The sequence below is a fragment of the Hylobates moloch genome, unplaced genomic scaffold (genome assembly GCF_009828535.3).
Source record: "Hylobates moloch isolate HMO894 unplaced genomic scaffold, HMol_V3 SCAFFOLD_3, whole genome shotgun sequence".
Classification (NCBI taxonomy): Eukaryota; Metazoa; Chordata; class Mammalia; order Primates; family Hylobatidae; genus Hylobates; species Hylobates moloch.
In genome coordinates, this window is record NW_026652278.1 from 71,888,209 (window position 1) to 71,906,105 (window position 17,897).

The following is a 17,897-nucleotide window of genomic DNA, read 5'->3' on the forward strand; positions in this document are numbered from 1 at the left end:
TGAGGCCCTGAAAATGCAATGAGGAACAAGATACAATCCCTGTTGTTAGGAGGGCACAGCCCATTGTGGGAGACAGATTACAGAGCATTTACAGTACGATGGGCTGAGTACGCAAGGGTAAGGGAATACAGAAGAGGAACATGTTTCCTGAATTTGGGGCCCAAAGCTGAGACCTAAAGGGTGCACAGGAGTTGGCCAGGGCATGAGAGGAAAAAAAGGAGAGAGAGTTGCTCTGAGTTAATGAAACATTTGAGCAAAAAATCCATTTGTAAACAGAGCTTGGGGACCTCAGTGCTGCCACTGAGTGACAATTCATAAATGCAGCAACTCTCAGCCACCCACCCAACATTATTCTGTGCTTGATCAAGAGCTGAAGCAGCCTCCAGCTGCTGCCACCTTCTGCCAGCAGTGTTAGTTCCATGAGGGCTGTTCTGCCCATGGATCATTGATGATCTGTTGTCCCCTGCACGCACAGCCCAGAAACCCCACCTCCCCACCTGCTGCTGTTACCCTAGTTGACCTCCTGCCTCCTTGGGTGGCAGAATGGACAGCCGTGCCATCTGCTTCCCTCCCCAGAGCACCAGGCATGGAACACTGGGGATTTATGGGGTCACCAGGCAGAGCTAGGAGAGTTTTGCAGTGGTAGGGAACTAGCAGTACACTTGAACACATCCATGGGATCACAGCAAGGAGGCCAGACGAGATAGGATAGGGATTCAAAGGAGAAAAACAGAACCACAGAAGTACACAGCTCTCAGATGAAAGCCACTTAATCAGCCTCATCCCATTTTCCAAAATTCAGACTAATTCAGAGAAACACTGGACTTATTTAGCAGTATCTATACTATAACACACATATACATGCACCTTTTCTAGTTCTAAAGGTGAAATGCACAAAGAGCAAGTTCTTAGGTTATTTTCTCTTTAAGCAAGGGGGACTCTTACATCCAACACATGCAACAGCTATTTAGCAAAACAAACACGTTTTCATTCTACTTCCTGCCTGGAGCTCCAGAATGGCCTCATCTGGTCAAGGAAGGTCTCGGTTCTGCCAGCCCATTCGAGAAGGCAAATAGCAATGGTATAGATGGCATAGAGCAGGATGTGAGTCCTATACCTTGGATTGTCTCCTCTATTTATGGACCAAATGGGTGAGAAACAGCTTATATCAAGAATGGCCTGGCACACGCCTGTAAGTCCAGTATTTGGAGTTGAACCAAAGAAAGAAAGAAAGAAAGAAAGAAAGAAAGAAAGAAAGAAAGAAAGAAAGAAAGAAAGAAAGAAAGAAAGAAAGGCAGGCAGGCAGGCCTGGCAAATAACCCAAAGTCCTCTCAAAGCTACATCACTATAAACGAGTCGCATGCTTATAATTCAAAAATAACATTTGTGCCTAAATTCAAACTAACACATTTTAATGGAATGGCAACATTTTTAGGCCTCAACTCATTCTGGGCTCAAAATAATAACTAGAACTTCATAGCATTTGCTTGTGGAACCCATATTCCTTGAGCGGTATCTCCCTAGGCAACAGCTCCAGTATATCCTGCATTAGAGGATATTTCAGATGAGATGCACTTGTGTTGCCTCAGGCTACTACGGAGTGACTCCGCAGCTGTTGAAGTGTTGCCTAATTGAGGATCTACTTTAGAGAGGATGTGAGTGTGATGGGTAATTGGCACGTTTTCCTGCTTCTGAGAGTAAGCTGTGTGCTCCTTGGGAGGTGAAACCCATTTCCTTGTCTCACCATGGGTTGAAGGACATAATAGGATTTCAGTATATGCAATTGTTGAGTGAATAAATGAATAAAGAAACAAATTAGCTGAATTACTGAAACAATAAGATCAAGTAAGCCCGCATAGATTTGTTCACCTTCCTCACATGTCCCCCGCCTGCCCCAACCACACCTCCTTTCCTTTGCTTTGTTTGATTTTCCACCAGGCTGCTTATTATACTATCAGACATGTAAGCACTTTACTTGGAAATGTGTTTATTTTCACATGCTATGTAAGGTCCAAAGGGCATGGATTTTTATCTCATTCGCTCGCCACTCTACTCCCACCACCTAGAACTGGTCCCTAGCAAGAGTTCACTGAGCATTTTGTGGGGGAATTCATTGTAAGACTCTTTAAGAATCCCTCTATCTCTAAATAGAAATGATGGAAGATGTTTTTGTTCTGTGTATCAAGGGCCTTTATATATGTAAATTAATCAAAAATTAAGGTGTATTTGAGGGCGCTTGTTCTTAAAAATGTAACCATTCCATCTTGCACTGTTTTCTTACAAAAATCTTTGTAATTTGGCCCCAATAGTTATTATTTTGAGCCCAGAATGAGTTTTGACCTTTATTACATCATCATCTTCTTCATTACCACAATAATCACTACCATCTCTGTTATCATTCACAATTACAGAAAACATTTACCAACTGCCTGCTGAGTACAAGGCATTTTGAAAATAGGTGTTTGGGGGACAGAAAATGAATGAGATGCTGAGGTCTCTGTTCTCAAACTGCCCATCTAATGCAAGCGTTGAGACATATTTACACATGAAACATACACTCGGTGTCAGACAACGGGTTGAACCAGTTCTCTCTGACAGAAATATAATAATGAGAGCTATATAGCTAATTTAAATTTGTCTGTTACTCATATTAAAAAATGAAAAATAAAGTTAATTTTGATACTATTTTGCATAACCCAATATATGTAATATATTATAATTTCAACATGTATCCAATATTTTTAAAGTTTTATTAATGAGATATTATTTTTCTTACTTAGTTTTGGAACATGTATGACACAGCACATCTCAATTCAGGCTAGCCATATTCAAGTGTCTAACAGCCATATGTGGCTACTGGCCACATATTGGACCCTCAGGGTTAGACTAAAGGATTTTCAGAGTACAGAGGAGGGGAACATCTCAGTGGGCAGAAGAGTATGGAGAAGTTCCCATGAGAAAAGCCTCTCCCCTTCCCTCCTTTTCCTGCTCTTTCCTTCCCCCCTTTTCCTGCTCTTTCCTTCCCCATCTTCCTCCTCCTCCCGTGCTCATCCTTATGGAAGCACAAGTGGTATAGTTGCAGGGGTACATAGGTGTCCCAAGATGAAAACAAAGGGAAACCTTAGGCTTACCCACTGAGAGTCCCTGTTCCAAACTGCCTCTTCTTCTCTTTCTCCTAGGCACAGCCAAGGAAGGTTAAATCCCATTCCATCACTAATGAGAGATCTGCCCACAAGCACTAAAATAAGATTCCTCTGATCTTAAAAGAAAAGTGTATTTGGGCTTTAGGAAACCCTGGGGACTTAGAGTTGTTCTCAACCCTAGCATGCATCAGACTCACCTAGAGAAAAATTTAAAAGTAAAGATGCCACAAGCATACACTCCCAGATTCTGATTTAATTGGTCTAGAGTGAGGCCTAGGGACGTTTGCACCTTTTTAAAAGGCTCCTAGGTGATTCTAATGTGAATCTAGACCTGAGAACTGCTGGGCTGGGGTGTAGAAATTGCAGAGTGGAGGAGAGGAAAGAGTGGCCAGTTGGCTATGATGCCATTAACCACAGCACTCAGCATCACACTTTATGTACCCTTTCTCGTTGGATCCATATGATAATCCTGTGTGACAGGTACCACTAACCTCATTTTACAAGTGAGAAAATCAAGGCTCTAGGAGGTTAAGTAACTTTTCCAGGGTCACACAGTTAGCAATTGGCAAAGGAAGAAATTAAAGCCCGTTCAGATCTGACTCCAAGACCCAAGCTCCTCACTTCGTATCACCCCTCGTCCCTCCTATTCATCAACCTTGCCCTCCATTTCCACTCCACCAATCTTGGTTCAAGGTGAGAAACTGGGATGTGAATGAGAGGATGAAGAAAACTAGGTGAGATGCAGGGACAGGTTGGGAAAAAGTAGTAATGCATACAGCAGATGCAGGGGGAAGTTGGGAAAAAAATACTAATGGACACAGCAGCAAGCGAGAAACCTCCTTCAGAGATGGCCAGCATCTCACAGATATTTTTTAAGTGCTAGAGAGATTAAGTTTTGAAAGGACACATGCAGGGGAGGGTGCTGATATTGACTACGAGACTTGTTTGGCATCATGACAAGGAAGAAGTGATGAGAAAAGGTGTCCCAGAAAATTAACCATTACCTAGCTTCCACAGAGGATCCTGCCCTAACTAACAGATAGGCTAGAAAGAAGGCTACAAAACAGAAGACAAAGAATAAAAGAGCTGTACACAAAGATATGTTCTTTTTCTGAGGTTTCATACACTGTGAAATTTCCAAGTAGTGAAAAATTAACTCAATGCTTAAAAAAAAAAAAGATGAATGCAAAGAAAGAAAAATCTGGCAATGTTGGAAGAGAAATCAGTCTTGCCTGACAGTATTTAAATTGAATGTCTGTGAGCATGGCCCACAATTTTTAGTGAAAGTAGAAGCTATTAAAAAGTCGATGCACAAGATTAAAATTTAGAATGCTATTTTAATAATACCAAATTCTACTCAATTTCAAATGGGTGTCATTTTTAAGCTCCACCAGTTTGAGAACACTTGACTGATGGCATTGGGAGCTGAGTGATGGGAAAATTGAATTCGGCAGGTCCAGCTCAGCTGACACAGCCAGAGAGATGAACACTCATCCTCAAAGAACTAAGCAGACCAGGCTGATGGACCTCTTAGAATCTGTTTTCCCATCTGTAAAATGGGACTTACAATATCTGCCCTACTGAAAGGAACAAGTGTGATGGAGGGTGAATGAACCACTGTCCAAAGCATTGTGAAGGTCAAGAATGCATTGTGCTCCTGCTGTGGGTAGAGCCTGTGCTAGGTCACAGGTCATCTCTTTCTGGAAGCTTCCCACATCTCCCAATTCTTAGAAAATCAGCAAGTAGTTGGACTAGTCAGTGCTGGGATGAGAACATGCTGAGGATGTTCCAGAACTCAGAGACAAGTCATCTGTCACATCATTAGATCCACCACCTTGTAGGATTGGGAGTTTGCTCTGTGTACCTAGCACTGTGCCTGGTATACAGTGAGTGGATCCTCAATAAGTATTTGTAGCTCCCTCATTCAACAGGATCTTGTCCCTCATGTTTCGACTTTAGATGGGATGACAAATATTTACCAAGCACAATATGAGTACTGATGCAGAGACCATCCGAGCATTACAGAGGAAGAAGAAACACTAGGCCGGGCATGGTGGCTTATGCCTGTAATCCCAGCACTTTAAGAGGCCCAATGCCAAGACCAAGGCAGGCGGGTCATTTGAGGTCGAGTTCCAGACCAGCATGGGCAACATGGTGAAACCCCTTCTCTACTAAACAATACAAAAATTGGGCTGTGCGCGGTGGCTCACGCCTGTAATCCCAGCACTTTGGGAGGCTGAGGCGGGCGGATCACGAGGTCAGGAGATCGAGGCCATCCTGGCTAACACGATGAAACCCTGTCTCTACTAAAAATACAAAAAATTAGCTGGGAGTGGTGGCAGGCGCCTGTAGTCCCAGCTACTCACGGAGGCTGAGGCAGGAGAATGGCGTGAACCCAGGAGGCGGAGCTTGCAGTGAGCCGAGATAGCACCACTGCACTCTGGCCTGGGTGACAGAGCAAGACTCTGTCTCAAAAAAAAAAAACAACAACAAAAAAAAACAAAAATTAGCTGGGTGTAGTGCTGCACATCTGAAATCCCAGCTACTCGGGAGGTTGAGGCAGGAGAATCGCTTAAGCCCAAGAGGCGGAGGTTGTAGTGAGCCAAGATTGCACCACTGCACTCCAGCCTGGGTGACAGAGTGAGACTCTGTGTCAAAAAAAAAAAAGAAAAAAGAAAAAAGAAAAAAGAAAAGAAACAGAAAAATCATTTCAACTGGATATTGAAAAATCATTTATTATAATCACTGTGGTCATGTTTAATGCTGTTGACAAATATTTCCCGCTCTTCACATCCTAGGCATGCAGCAGGATTACATTTCCCTGCACCCTCTGAAGTTAGGCTAAGCCATGGGTCCTACACTGGCCAATGAAACATCAGCAGAAGTGGCGTATGTCCCATTTTGGCAGAAACTTTAGGAGCTGTGCACAGTTCTCCATGTTTTCTTTCTGCAGTATGGCAAATGGAAAGACATGTTAAAATGAAGAATCTTGGGGGGAAAATGGCTCCAGAAGCAGGGGTTTCAGTACAAACTATACAGAACATGAAGCACGAGCGAGAAATACACCTTTGTTGTAGAATCCGACTGAGATTTGGGGGCCATTTGTTATTGGCGCCTCTCTTTACTAATGCAATCATGTCAGGAGGAGCTCCAGCAAAGTATCTGTAAGGGAAGGGGTGAGTGAGCCTGAAGGCTCTTGAGAGTGAAAAGGAAACAGGACTCGAGCCTCTCTTTGGTCACAGACTCAGCTACCTTCTTTCAGAGATTTCCTCCACAGGGATACGCTGAAAATGCCACTCAGGTTTCAGAAGCCTCTGAGTGAGGAGCCCCAGACTCCTGCCTTTTATATCCCCATCTCCCGCCCTCGTGCCTTCTGGAAATGGTGCTAAGTATAGCTGGGTTGGATCCCTGGCTCAATACTACATCACAACCAGAGGGGAGGAATAAACACGCCAGGGTGGGACTTTTTATCTTTGCCTGGAATGGCTCTGCTTCCATCTCTCTCAGCTCTCAACGAAAATCCTCCCCTGCAGCCAGAGGCCCTTACAGACCCTAAGCCTCTGCTCCTGCTCTTCTCCAGCAGGTGCTGCCTCCCCTTCTCATCTCTGCATCTGTCTGTCCTGCAGAGCTCAGTTCACACCCCATCTCCTCCAGGGAGGACCACTACAGACTCCAGCCTATTCTGTGCTCATCCTGTGAGCTCTGAACCCATCTGACACTCAAGCATGCCCTGTCATCAGACATAGTGCTAGCTTGTTCATCTGGGCAGGTTGGATCTCTTCAAAGGAGCGAGGAACCCCTAAATCTTGATGATGTCATTTGTGAAATGAGGCCCCTGCTCTGACCACTCAGAACTGCCATTGGGCATCAGGTGAGTTGTCAGACCTAAAGCCTCTGTCTTGGTGCCAAGTACATAACAGGTGCTCAAGAAACGTAAGACTCTTCTCAATTCCCTTTGTCTACAAGACAGTTTGACAAAGTGGGACCAGCTCTTCTCTTCCCACAGTAAGCCCAGATGTGTCTCTAGAGATGTGTCTCATGCATGTATTCTGAATGGGGGCAAAGTCTCCTCCAGGATGGCAGACATTGAAAAGTGAAAAAACATCCTTTATGTATAAACACAGATACATATAGAGTACACACACAGATATACGGTGTATCTGTGGTATTAAAATCCCATGGAGAGGGGGTAAGGAAGTGTTTCTTTAATGCTTAGAAAAGCTCCATAGGTGTGCAATAAAGGAAAAAAAAAAAAAAGGCAGGCTCTTCCATGCCCATCTCGGCTGAGCCTCTTATCACTTGTCTCTTATATTTCCTCTCTTGTATGTCTTCCAAATCAATAAAGTGATATTTTAGAAAATTCTGCCAAACCCACATTTCTCCCTCCTCCACCACATTCCCAGCCTCTCTGCTCCTGCGCTCATCTAATCTGCTGCCTTTCCTGGGATGTGAGCCTTGCAATTGGCTACAGGGAAAGCAGGCACTGGAGAGCTGAGAGACTCCAGTCTTGGTTTTCCAGACACAGCAGATGTGACTGTGTTTGTACCTACCCCCAGCAACACCATGGGGAAGCAGAGCTAGGCACTCCTGCCTCACCCCACCTCCCCACCACCCAGCTTGACTCAGAATGGTGCCTCAAGTCAGACCTGCCTGCAACTCCCAAGAGAACTAAATGTTGCCCTCCACTAGGGGAGGGTTACTGGTGGGTTTTGGCTTAGGCTGGTTTGTTGGAAGGTGGCAGACACTGCAGTTTGGCTCACCCAAGGTGTAGTCCAAGCTTGCCTATCCTCGAAGACAGAAAGCTGAATAACCACCTTCCAGCCTCCCTTGCAGCTATGGGTGGCCACGCCACATATTCTGCAGGGGAAGATGTCTGATAAAAAGCAGGAGGGAACAGCTTAACCTGATATTGCCCTTCCCCCTTTTCTTTCTACCTTGAAATGGACCCAAAGTCTGAAGCTCTCCATCTGTCTTGCAGCCATGAGTGAAAAGCCAAGGGAATCCTGACATCCTACAGACACTAACCTTGACATGATGTAGCAGCAGCACTAGTGCCAGAAACCCCTACATCTAGACATCTACTTGTAGGAAAAAATGCTTTTCTCTCTGTTACATGCAGCCCAAGGAATCCTAACTAACACAGAAGTTAAGAGTGACAGGCACAGACACATGAAAAAATGCTCATCATCACTGGCCATCAGAGAAATGCAAATCAAAACCACAATGAGATACCATCTCACACCAGTTAGAATGGCCATCATTAAAAAATCAGGAAACAACAGGTGCTGGAGAGGATGTGGAGAAATAGGAACACTTTTACACTGTTGGTGGGACTGTAAACTAGTTCAACCATTGTGGAAGACAGTGTGGTGATTCTTCAAGGATCTAGAACTAGAAATACCATTTGACCCAGCCATCCCATTACTGGGTATATACCCAAAGGATTATGAATCATGCTGCTATAAAGACACATGCACACGTATGTTTATTGTGGCACTAATCACAATAGCAAAGACTTGGAACCAACCCAAATGTCCATCAATGATAGACTGGATTAAGAAAATGTGCACATATACACCATGGAATACTATGCAGCCATAAAAAAGGATGAGCTCATGTCCTGTGTAGGGACATGGATGAAGCTGGAAACCATCATTCTCAGCAAACTATCGCAAGGACAAAAACCAAACACTGCATGTTCTCACTCATAGGTGGGAACTGAACAATGAGAACACCTGGACACAGGAAGGGGACATCACACTGGGGCCTGTTGTGGGGTGGGAGGGAGGGGGAAGGGATAGCATTAGGAGATATACCTAATGTAAATGATGAGTTAATGAGTGCAGCACACCAACATGGCACATGTATACATATGTAACAAACCTGCACGTTGTGCACATGTACCCTAGGACTTAAAGTATAAAAAAAAAAAAAAAAAAAAGAGTGACAGTCATAATCCTTACCCATCTGACTTCCCTGGAGTCTCTTTATAAACACATCTGTACTACAAAACAGAATGACTAGTGCTTCTCAATGTCCAGGGTGCAGGGAGACTTAGAGATGCTCTGCCATGCTTTAGGTCCCAGGGTCATGGCCTCTCTGCAGGAGGTTAAGCACATGGGCTTTGCAGTCAAATTGACCTGGATTCTAGTCCTAACTCCTCCACAAAATCTGTGTGATCTTAGACACTTCGCCGTTCTGTATGTCCGTTGTTTTCACTGTAAAATGAAGTTGACAACAGCACTTACCTCATAGAATTGTTGCAAAGATTAAATGAGATATGTCACACACTAATCTCAGTGCCTGGCACATACTACCTTCTCAGTACGTGTTAGCTGTCAAGATAATTTTCCACTTTCCCTTTCTGGGTCTAAGTCCTTCTATGAGCTTGTCTGTCTCATTTCCCAATTATTTCTAGTGTTTTCTCATTTCCTTATCTCTCTAGCTCTTTCCTTATCTCTCTAGCTCTTTCCTTCTCCTTTCTCTGTTTCTCCATCTCTCTGCATGTGTCTCCATTTTTGTCTGGCTTTTTCTCCCTCCTCCCTCATTCCCATTCAGGTTTACAGTGGAGAAACACAGCAATTTGCCTAATTTTCCCTCTCCCAGGTCAAGAGAAAGCCCTTCCCAGGCTCTCAGTCACAGTTCCTTAGACGTGGGTCCCCCAGGTCCCCCCTTGTGTTCTGAAATGCCTGTGATAGGAAGGGGAGGGGATGGTGATGTGGTCTCCTGCCAGGAAAAGTTGCTGAAGGTTGGGGCTGGTGAAGGGGGTAGTGAGAGAGAGGCCTGCTGCCCTGCCTCAGGAATCACGTCCACTTCATGACTGGCTTTAGCAGCTGAGTCTAAAAGCTTTGGAAGGAAACGCTGGGTCCACCACCGGCTCCATTCCTGCCTCCCTTTCTGGCCTGCCCCAGGATTCCTTGGCAGAACTTGGAATTTGGTATAGTCAGGGACAAACTCTTCTCTCAGATGCTTACTGTTCCAGATGGAAAGCAAGACCTATGTGCATAATCCTAACCCACCGTGGACAGACCCCTCTGCCTCCACAGCACCCAAATGACCCTTCTGGTGAGGGAGGCAAGTCACCAACAATAACCCACAACACTTGCCCTGCACTGATGCTGCTTCAAAGGCTTTTCCTGTGCCAACCCACTGACATCCTTGCAGCTGCACCAAGGAACAGACTCCTCTTTCCCCATTTTACAAATGTCATGGCACATGGGGGTTAAGTGATATGTTCAAGGTCACACAGTTATAAATGGCAAAGACATGTTCCAATCTAAGCAATAACAACAGCAATAATAACAGCAACAGCAAAATAATATTAAGATAATTTTAATGATAAAAACACAGTGTAGCATTTATTGTATGCCAGGCACATACAAGTGCTTTGCATCTATTAGCTCATTAAATCTGATGCCTACCCTGTGAGATAACTACTATCATTGTCCCCATTTTACAGGTGGAAGGGAAGGTCAAGGGAAATTCAGTCATTTGCCCAAGGCCTCGATACCATAAGAGTGTGGATTCAGGGATGTGCATGCTGCAGTGGCCAAGGCCCACAGCCTTATGGGACAGCTGACCACCCAACCCCCAGCCAGATTCCTACGAGCCCCAGGAGTAAACATTCCCATGAAGAGTCAGCTCAAGCTCACCTCCAGGCTGAGACAAAGGGTCACCAAGGACTGGCCACCACACGAATGCTTCTCCTTGGTCTTACAAAACATGAAAGGTGCTATTATCAGAAGCCAAGCATGCTTGCAAACTACAGAGGTGACACGAGGTAAATTCATTTCCTTCCTGTCAAGAGAAACTCAACAAGGGTATAATCAGAAGCTAATGTGTGTACTGTGATTGGGCCCATCACGGGGTGGCACATAATTGAACAAGTTCTCCATGCCTGGAGGAGCAGAGCCGAGCCCCACCACTGGGAAGTGTCACTCATCTGGCCAGCACACATTGGTTTTTAATAACATTATGGAAATAATGTTACAGGGCTGTGGAAAGGACAAAAGCTTGAGGGGCAGGGCCTCATCAGGTCTCCGAGAGCTTTGACCTTGAGAAAGAACCTTCTGGCCCCATCCAGAATAGCCACTTTCCTCAGGGATCTCTCCTGTAGGCTTTGTGGATTTATGTCTCCTGGGCTTAAGGAACAGGGCTTGGTGTGGCTGAACCTTCTTGCTGAATGGATCCCAAGGGACCCCAGGTGAGCACTGAGGCCAGGTTCTCAAGAGACTGAAGGGGGTCAGGGGGTTACCAGATAGAGGACAGGCCTTTTGCTTCCCCAGTAACTGTTGACAATGGTAATACCTCCATGGCCCCTACTATGAATCAGATAATTTTCTGAGGACTTTATGTATATTAACTCATTTAATCTGAAGAACAATTCATGTGATAGGTATTGCCATTGTCCTGATTGTATAGATAAAGAAATTGAGGCACAGAGGTGGGAAGTTGTGTTTGAGCCGGGGCAGTCCATCATCCTAATCATACTCCCTACTGCCTCAATGAGCTGACACAGCCCAGCCCTGATAAAGGGGGTGGCAGAGGGGAGGGGGATGAGGTGCCTTCCTGGCTATTGGCATTCATTTCATTCACATTTTTATCAGGTACCTCTTTCGACCAGATACTGCCGTAGGCACTGAGGATACAGTGGAGTATAAATAGATAAGAGTTATATTCTAGCAAGGAGACACAAATCCCATATAAATATACAAATAAGATAATTTCAGAGAATGCCAAACACAATCAAGAAAAAAAAAACAGGAGGTCATAGTGTCCGTGGCAGGAAAAGGTAAGGAAGTTATTTTAGAGAGGAGGAAAAGGTAACTTTAAGAACCAGAGACAACTGTTTAGGAGAAGGCCTAGCCAAGACTGAATAATTCATGTGTTAAGAGGTTTTCAATCACCTACCAAATACAGGAAGGAACCAGTCATTGAGGCTATTGAGAAGCCAAGAAGTTAGAGACCTATGAAGACAAAGGCAGCCTGGGCTCTGCTCCACCTACCCACTCATGGGCCTAGGCATCAGAAGCTCCACCATCTTGCACCGCAACCCTGGAAGCCACAGTCTCTTCAGTGCCATCAGGGAAGACGGCGACTGCACCACCACACACAGGCATCCCCTGCCCCAGCCCAGAAGTGATGCACATCTCTTAGCGCCTCATGTCCTGCCTAACAGTGGAAGCTGGAAATTTACAGGAGCAACTGGAATATTCATAAGCCTAACTGCCTCGGCCACCAGCCCACAAGGGACACTAATGGAGACAGCAGAGTTGTGTGAGGGCTCACGAGCTACTCAGCCAGGCTGAGTAGAAAGTAAGCCGTCGACAAGCAGGGAGTTAATAGGCTTTTCCAAATGAATGGCCCTTAATTTCCATTCATTGAGAGGTGAGGGATCAGGTGAAGGAAGCGAGGTGAAAAGGAGGATTAATCCATCCATCAAGGACCTTGGGTACTGAAAACATGAAAAGATGAATTCATTTGTGAGCCCTACTGATTCACTACCATGAGAAATAATTATCTTGAAGCTTATTTGGTCCCAAAATCAATCTTTATTTAACCGTACTTATTTTTAGTGGTTCATCCTGCTTGCCTCTCTTGGAAACTCAAGAAATGCTTTCTTTAGTTTTTTTTTTGGGGGGGGGGTAAATTCCAAAGACTTGCGTATTTCATATTTTTCAACAGGATGATCGTTGTGTAGACTGACTGTCTTCCCTCTTCACTGGTCCTCTCTATCATTGGACCTCACCCATAGTAATCATTCACTCCACGATCATCTTCTCTTGTTTCCTGCATAGCACTTATCACTACCTTAAAGTATTATTTATTGATTTATTATTTTTTTATAATCTGACTCTTCTACTGTAATATAAGGTGGGTAAAGACGGGGACCTTGCCTGTCTCCGTTGGCCACATCCCCAACACCACACCAATCAAGCAACAGACTAAGGACACAGCTAAATAAATGAACAAAAAGATACTAATAACAATCACGTGTTAGTCTTCATAACAATCTCCATTTATTCTTTTTGATTATTCCCATGTTACTAATGAAGAAATGGAGGCACAGGGAATAATTCAGTAACTTGCTCAAGGTTATACAGATATTGTAAAACAGCCAGGATTTGAACCCAGGGAGTTTGGGTAGAGGTTCCATGCTTTTTTGATGTAAATATTTAAGAAATATTTGTTGATTGAATGAATAATAAATAAATGAATGGCTTCCTTGGGTTTCCTGCCTTCTTTCCCAGGGTTATTTGCTTTCAACTTTCACTGGACCCTCTATGTGTCAGGCATGGTCTTAAATTCTCTTCACACATTATTCAGTTGAGGGTAGTCCCATCTACCATCTCTCCATAGCATCGGTCCCAAGCCTGGTACTTAGAACTGCCCTGCATTGTCAGGCTCCCCCTTTGCCAGGTGGTGCCTCCCTAATCTGAAATCATGGACTGAGTACCTTCAAAAGAAAAATTAAACCAAAGATGAGGAGGAGATGCTTCTGACTTGGTGGGTCTAGAAGACCCTGGCCTCCCTTGTCCACTCTGCCCAGAAACTGAATCCCAGAGAGATGAAGTTATGGGTTTCATACCTGTGTCCGCCCATCAACCCAAGGGACAAATGTCAACACAGAATGGCAGAGAGGGAAGGAAGAAAGTGTTTTTCCTAATTAATTGGCTCTAAAAGTGGAAAAGAACCAAGCTGGGTTATTATAGAAGCATAAGCATCTGACACAGGTCTTCAACTGCCATGCAAATACCTACTACTCTGCACCATGCAGTTCCCATGGTTTACTCTGTTGTGATGTAACTGTGCATGTTTCTACCTGAACCCGTTGAACACAGCTTTGTGCTTGAACCTTGACCAATGCCTGGGACACAGTTGGTACTCAATAAATCATGATGGGATAAAGGAATGAGGGATCCCCATTCTCCTGCCTACCTTGGCCTTGTCATCATCTCTCACTTTTGCAACTGCCAGGTAACACCTAGCTCTATCCCCTTGAGCCATCCAAGTCTCAGACACATTCATGTGCTGACTGACCTTCCTGAAAGGGATGTTTCCCAGGACACTGCATCATGGAAAATAGGAATATCATGGTAAACATTGCTTTAATTGAACAGTAGAATCTATGCTAGTCTTCACGATGAACCTTGAAACACAAGAGTGCTGCAGTAACCATCCTTCCTGAATTGTGGAACTTCACAGACTCAGGTTAGCCCCAAGTGATGCTTTGCTGAGCAATTTAAAACCCAATCATGGAAAGCCAAGTGCTTTCATGTTTGAAAAACAAAAACATTTCAACTGCTCAGCACATCTAAATCAGTACTCCCTTAACAACCCACCTTGGTTCTTCCCCTTGATTCTGAAAGCCAATTTAGTAAGAAAAGCGTATTAATAATCTTGCCATCTCACTGGCCTTCCCTCCCTCCCTCCTATTCCAGCGTCTTGCAGCTGGTACCTCGGGTCATTTGTTCTGTTTTTCTTCCTTAGGCTGAAGTGCATCCACAGTTTTGAAACTGCTAACTAGAGTTTATATGGAAAATTCAGATTAGAAACAAATTCAAATGCACTCTCTCATTTTCCTGTAATACACTGGGTTTCTTCCCCCAATCAGCTGGAAAACTTGCCGGGTACCTCCTCATTGTGTCCTGTAGGAAAGTGTCTCCTCTGGTCACCTTGACTGTTAAATAAGTAAACAGACTCATTGGGGTTGCTGTGTCCTGTGACATTGGCACAGACTCTGACCCCAGCCAAGTATGCACATATCAATGGGCCACCATCTGTGGCAGAATTACCGGACCCAAGACTGAATTTGATGCATCTGTCCTGGTGAAATGGCATTATACTTCTGCCATATTCTTCTGGTTCAAGAACATTGTCCTCAAGCCCAAGGGACAGCCCTGTCCAGCATAAACATGATTAAAATGCCCATTGTCCGACTGCCCTACTGATCAAGAAACATGGCCAAGCACAGAGTCTGCAAGCAGCCTGCATGTGGGTCTAAAGAAGAGGAAGGGGGAAAGTGTTTCCAGAAAGTAAGATTGCCAAGGTTTGAATCTCAATGTCACAATCTGGCTTTATGACCTTGGGTGAGTCCCCTAATCCCACAGAGCCTCAGTTTCCCCATCTGTAAAATGAAGAGTACCAATATCCTGATGTGTTGTGAGGATTACATGAGATCGTTTGCGTAAAGCACCCTAGCAGAAAGCCTGATACAGTGTCACTGGGAGCTAAGATTTACCAGCACTCATCATATACCAGGCCTTGTGCATGAACCCCACCTATGTTATGTCATTAAGCATCACTGCATGCATAAGAAATAGGTGTTACCATCCCTATGTTATAACAGAGAAGACTGATGGTCAGAAAAGTTAAGTAACCTGCACAAAGGCAAGGAGGTAGAGATGAGTGAAATTAGGATTGGAACTCATGACTCTCTTAACCACAGGAAGAGAATCCAAGTGGAAGGTGCCTCCTACCAATGCTGAGATGAGGTTCATGTCTGTGGGCCCCTGTCTGAGGCTGGTTGACAAGCAGCTTTAGAGAGATGCTTGGGGATGGCAGGCTTAGAGCCAGAGGCCAGGGTTTGACTCCTGTATGTGCTGTGTGACCCGGGGCCTCTTTACCGCTCGGGTGTGCTTCACCTCCTTCCTCCATAAGACAAGGACAACAGCATCTTCCCTGTAAGACTATCGGGAATAAAACAATAGGGCTTTGTGACCTTTGACCTAAGGTAGGATTCTTATACTACCCCATGCTCTATGACATGATAAGAAGACAGTACCAACACTCAGCATGGTGTTAAAAGCTTTCAGCAAATAATAATGGATACTAACAATAATAGCTACCATATATAGAATACATTATATTTCAGAAACTGTACTAAAACCTTAATTAAAGCACTTAATCCTCAATGCAACCCTATGAAGTAGATGCTTTTTATTATTCCCTCTTACAGATGAGGAAACTGAGGCATGTAATGATTAGGTGACTTGCTCAAGGTCACAAAACTAAATGCTAAAAACTTGCAATTCACGTAGTTGCACCAAAACTTTATTGAAAGGATTGGTCAATCCAAGTGAACAACACATCTGGACTGTGCCCCATAGAAACAAGCATTTTAGTTTCACTAGAATCACTGGGATAAACCGAGGCAAGCTAACCCCTTTACTACAGGACATCCATGGTCTTTAATATGTAAATACGAGGAAACCATCAAGAGGGAGACAGAGCATGCAGCCTTTCCTGGGCTTTGAGGGGCAACAGTGTGCTCTGACATACGATTCGAGATGCACCAAGTCTGAGTCATTTACTCTAAATAGAACAGCCTTCCATTGGCTGTTGGAAACACAAAGTAAAAACAAAAGAAGAGAGAAATCAAAAGTGAAGAGCCCATTGTCTTCGATCCTATATCTTTTGTTCTCTGATTCAGATCAGGAGAGGTGTGTCTGCCTGCAGACCTGGACACCCGCAAGCCACATGCTTAATGAAAGCCCACAGAAGTCCCAAAAAAAGATAGAACCAGGGAAAGGAGGTCAGCCTGGAACAGTCCTGGGAAGCTGAGACCCAGCCCAGAACCTACTGGAATCAGTAGTCTTTAACACAGCTGTGACATTCACTTGGGCTGCTGGTATCCGTATTGAAAGAAGAAGGTTTGTATATTTCTGCTCTTATTCCCCACAGGATCCAGAAATATATTTCTGTAATTCTTTTAGCTGATAAGTATGGAAAACAGAATTTTAAATATTCCAATAGGGACCTGACAGAACAGGGCCATCTTCATTAGCTGCTGAATTTCCCAATGACTCCTAGAAATTGACACAATTAGACAAAATTAAGTGCTTCTGTCCTGAGGATAGGCTGCCACTGTTCTTTAGGGCATATGTTTGCAAAGGAAGGTGCTGGAATTCCTCACAAAAGCCACATCCCTTTCCCTCTCACACTCTTTCTCTGAGCAAATCTAAAATCTAGTGCCAAATTCCTTGGAGCTAATTCTAAAACCAGGAAAGCTTTTCGTAAGATTATAAAGATTGTATTGGACTTTGAAGATGAGTCCCTTTGCTTAGCAACTTACTTTCTTAATGCAGTCCCTGAATTCTCCTTGCTATGGTCTGAGTGTTTATACCTGCCCACCCCCAATTCATACGTTGAAACCTCATCACCAATGTAATTATAATAAGAGATGGAGCCTTTGGGAGGTGATAATGTCATGGAGACAGAGCTCTCATGAATGAGATTCATGCCCTTATAAAAGAGGCTCCAGAGAGCTGCTTTGCCCCTTCCACCATGTGAGGACACAGCAAGAAAGTGCCATCTATGAACGAGACAGCAGGCCCTCACCAGACACCAAATCTGCTGGTGTCTTGACCTTGAACTTTCCAGCCTCCAGAACTGTGAGAAATAAATGTGCTTATCAGCCCCCCGAGTTTATGGTATCTTGTTATAGCAGGCCAAACAGACTAAGACATTCCTCCATCCTCCCATTGATGGGGCAAAAGGATAATATTACTTCCATTTCTATGGTGATTATAGAAACTCAGACCCAGCAAATGGCTCCCAACCCACTGGGTGAGTAAGCAGGGAAACTGAGGTTAGGAAATGAACTCAGTTCCTTTTCTCCCCATCATCTTTTTTCCCCTATAAGAAACTTATCAGCAGTTCTTTTGCATCTAGAGTCAATCAGAAAATCATCAGCCAAGGTCAGACAAGAAACCACAGCTTTGGTTTCTTTGATTTCAAGCTTAGAATAAGAGC

The 17,897-nt window shown here is 44.3% G+C and overlaps 1 protein-coding gene and 1 long non-coding RNA gene across 31 annotated transcripts in view; both read right to left on the bottom strand.

The window, feature by feature from the left end:
• Positions 1-17,897, bottom strand: part of KCNMA1 (potassium calcium-activated channel subfamily M alpha 1) — a 775,685-nt gene that overhangs the window by 469,151 nt on the left and 288,637 nt on the right. The gene's annotated exons all lie outside the window — the stretch shown is intronic.
• On the bottom strand, positions 6,209-6,961 carry LOC116460173 (uncharacterized). Its single transcript, XR_004245734.2, has 2 exons — positions 6,396-6,961; positions 6,209-6,305 (listed from the first exon to the last, which is right to left on the bottom strand). It is a non-coding gene; the product is annotated as an uncharacterized LOC116460173 (long non-coding RNA).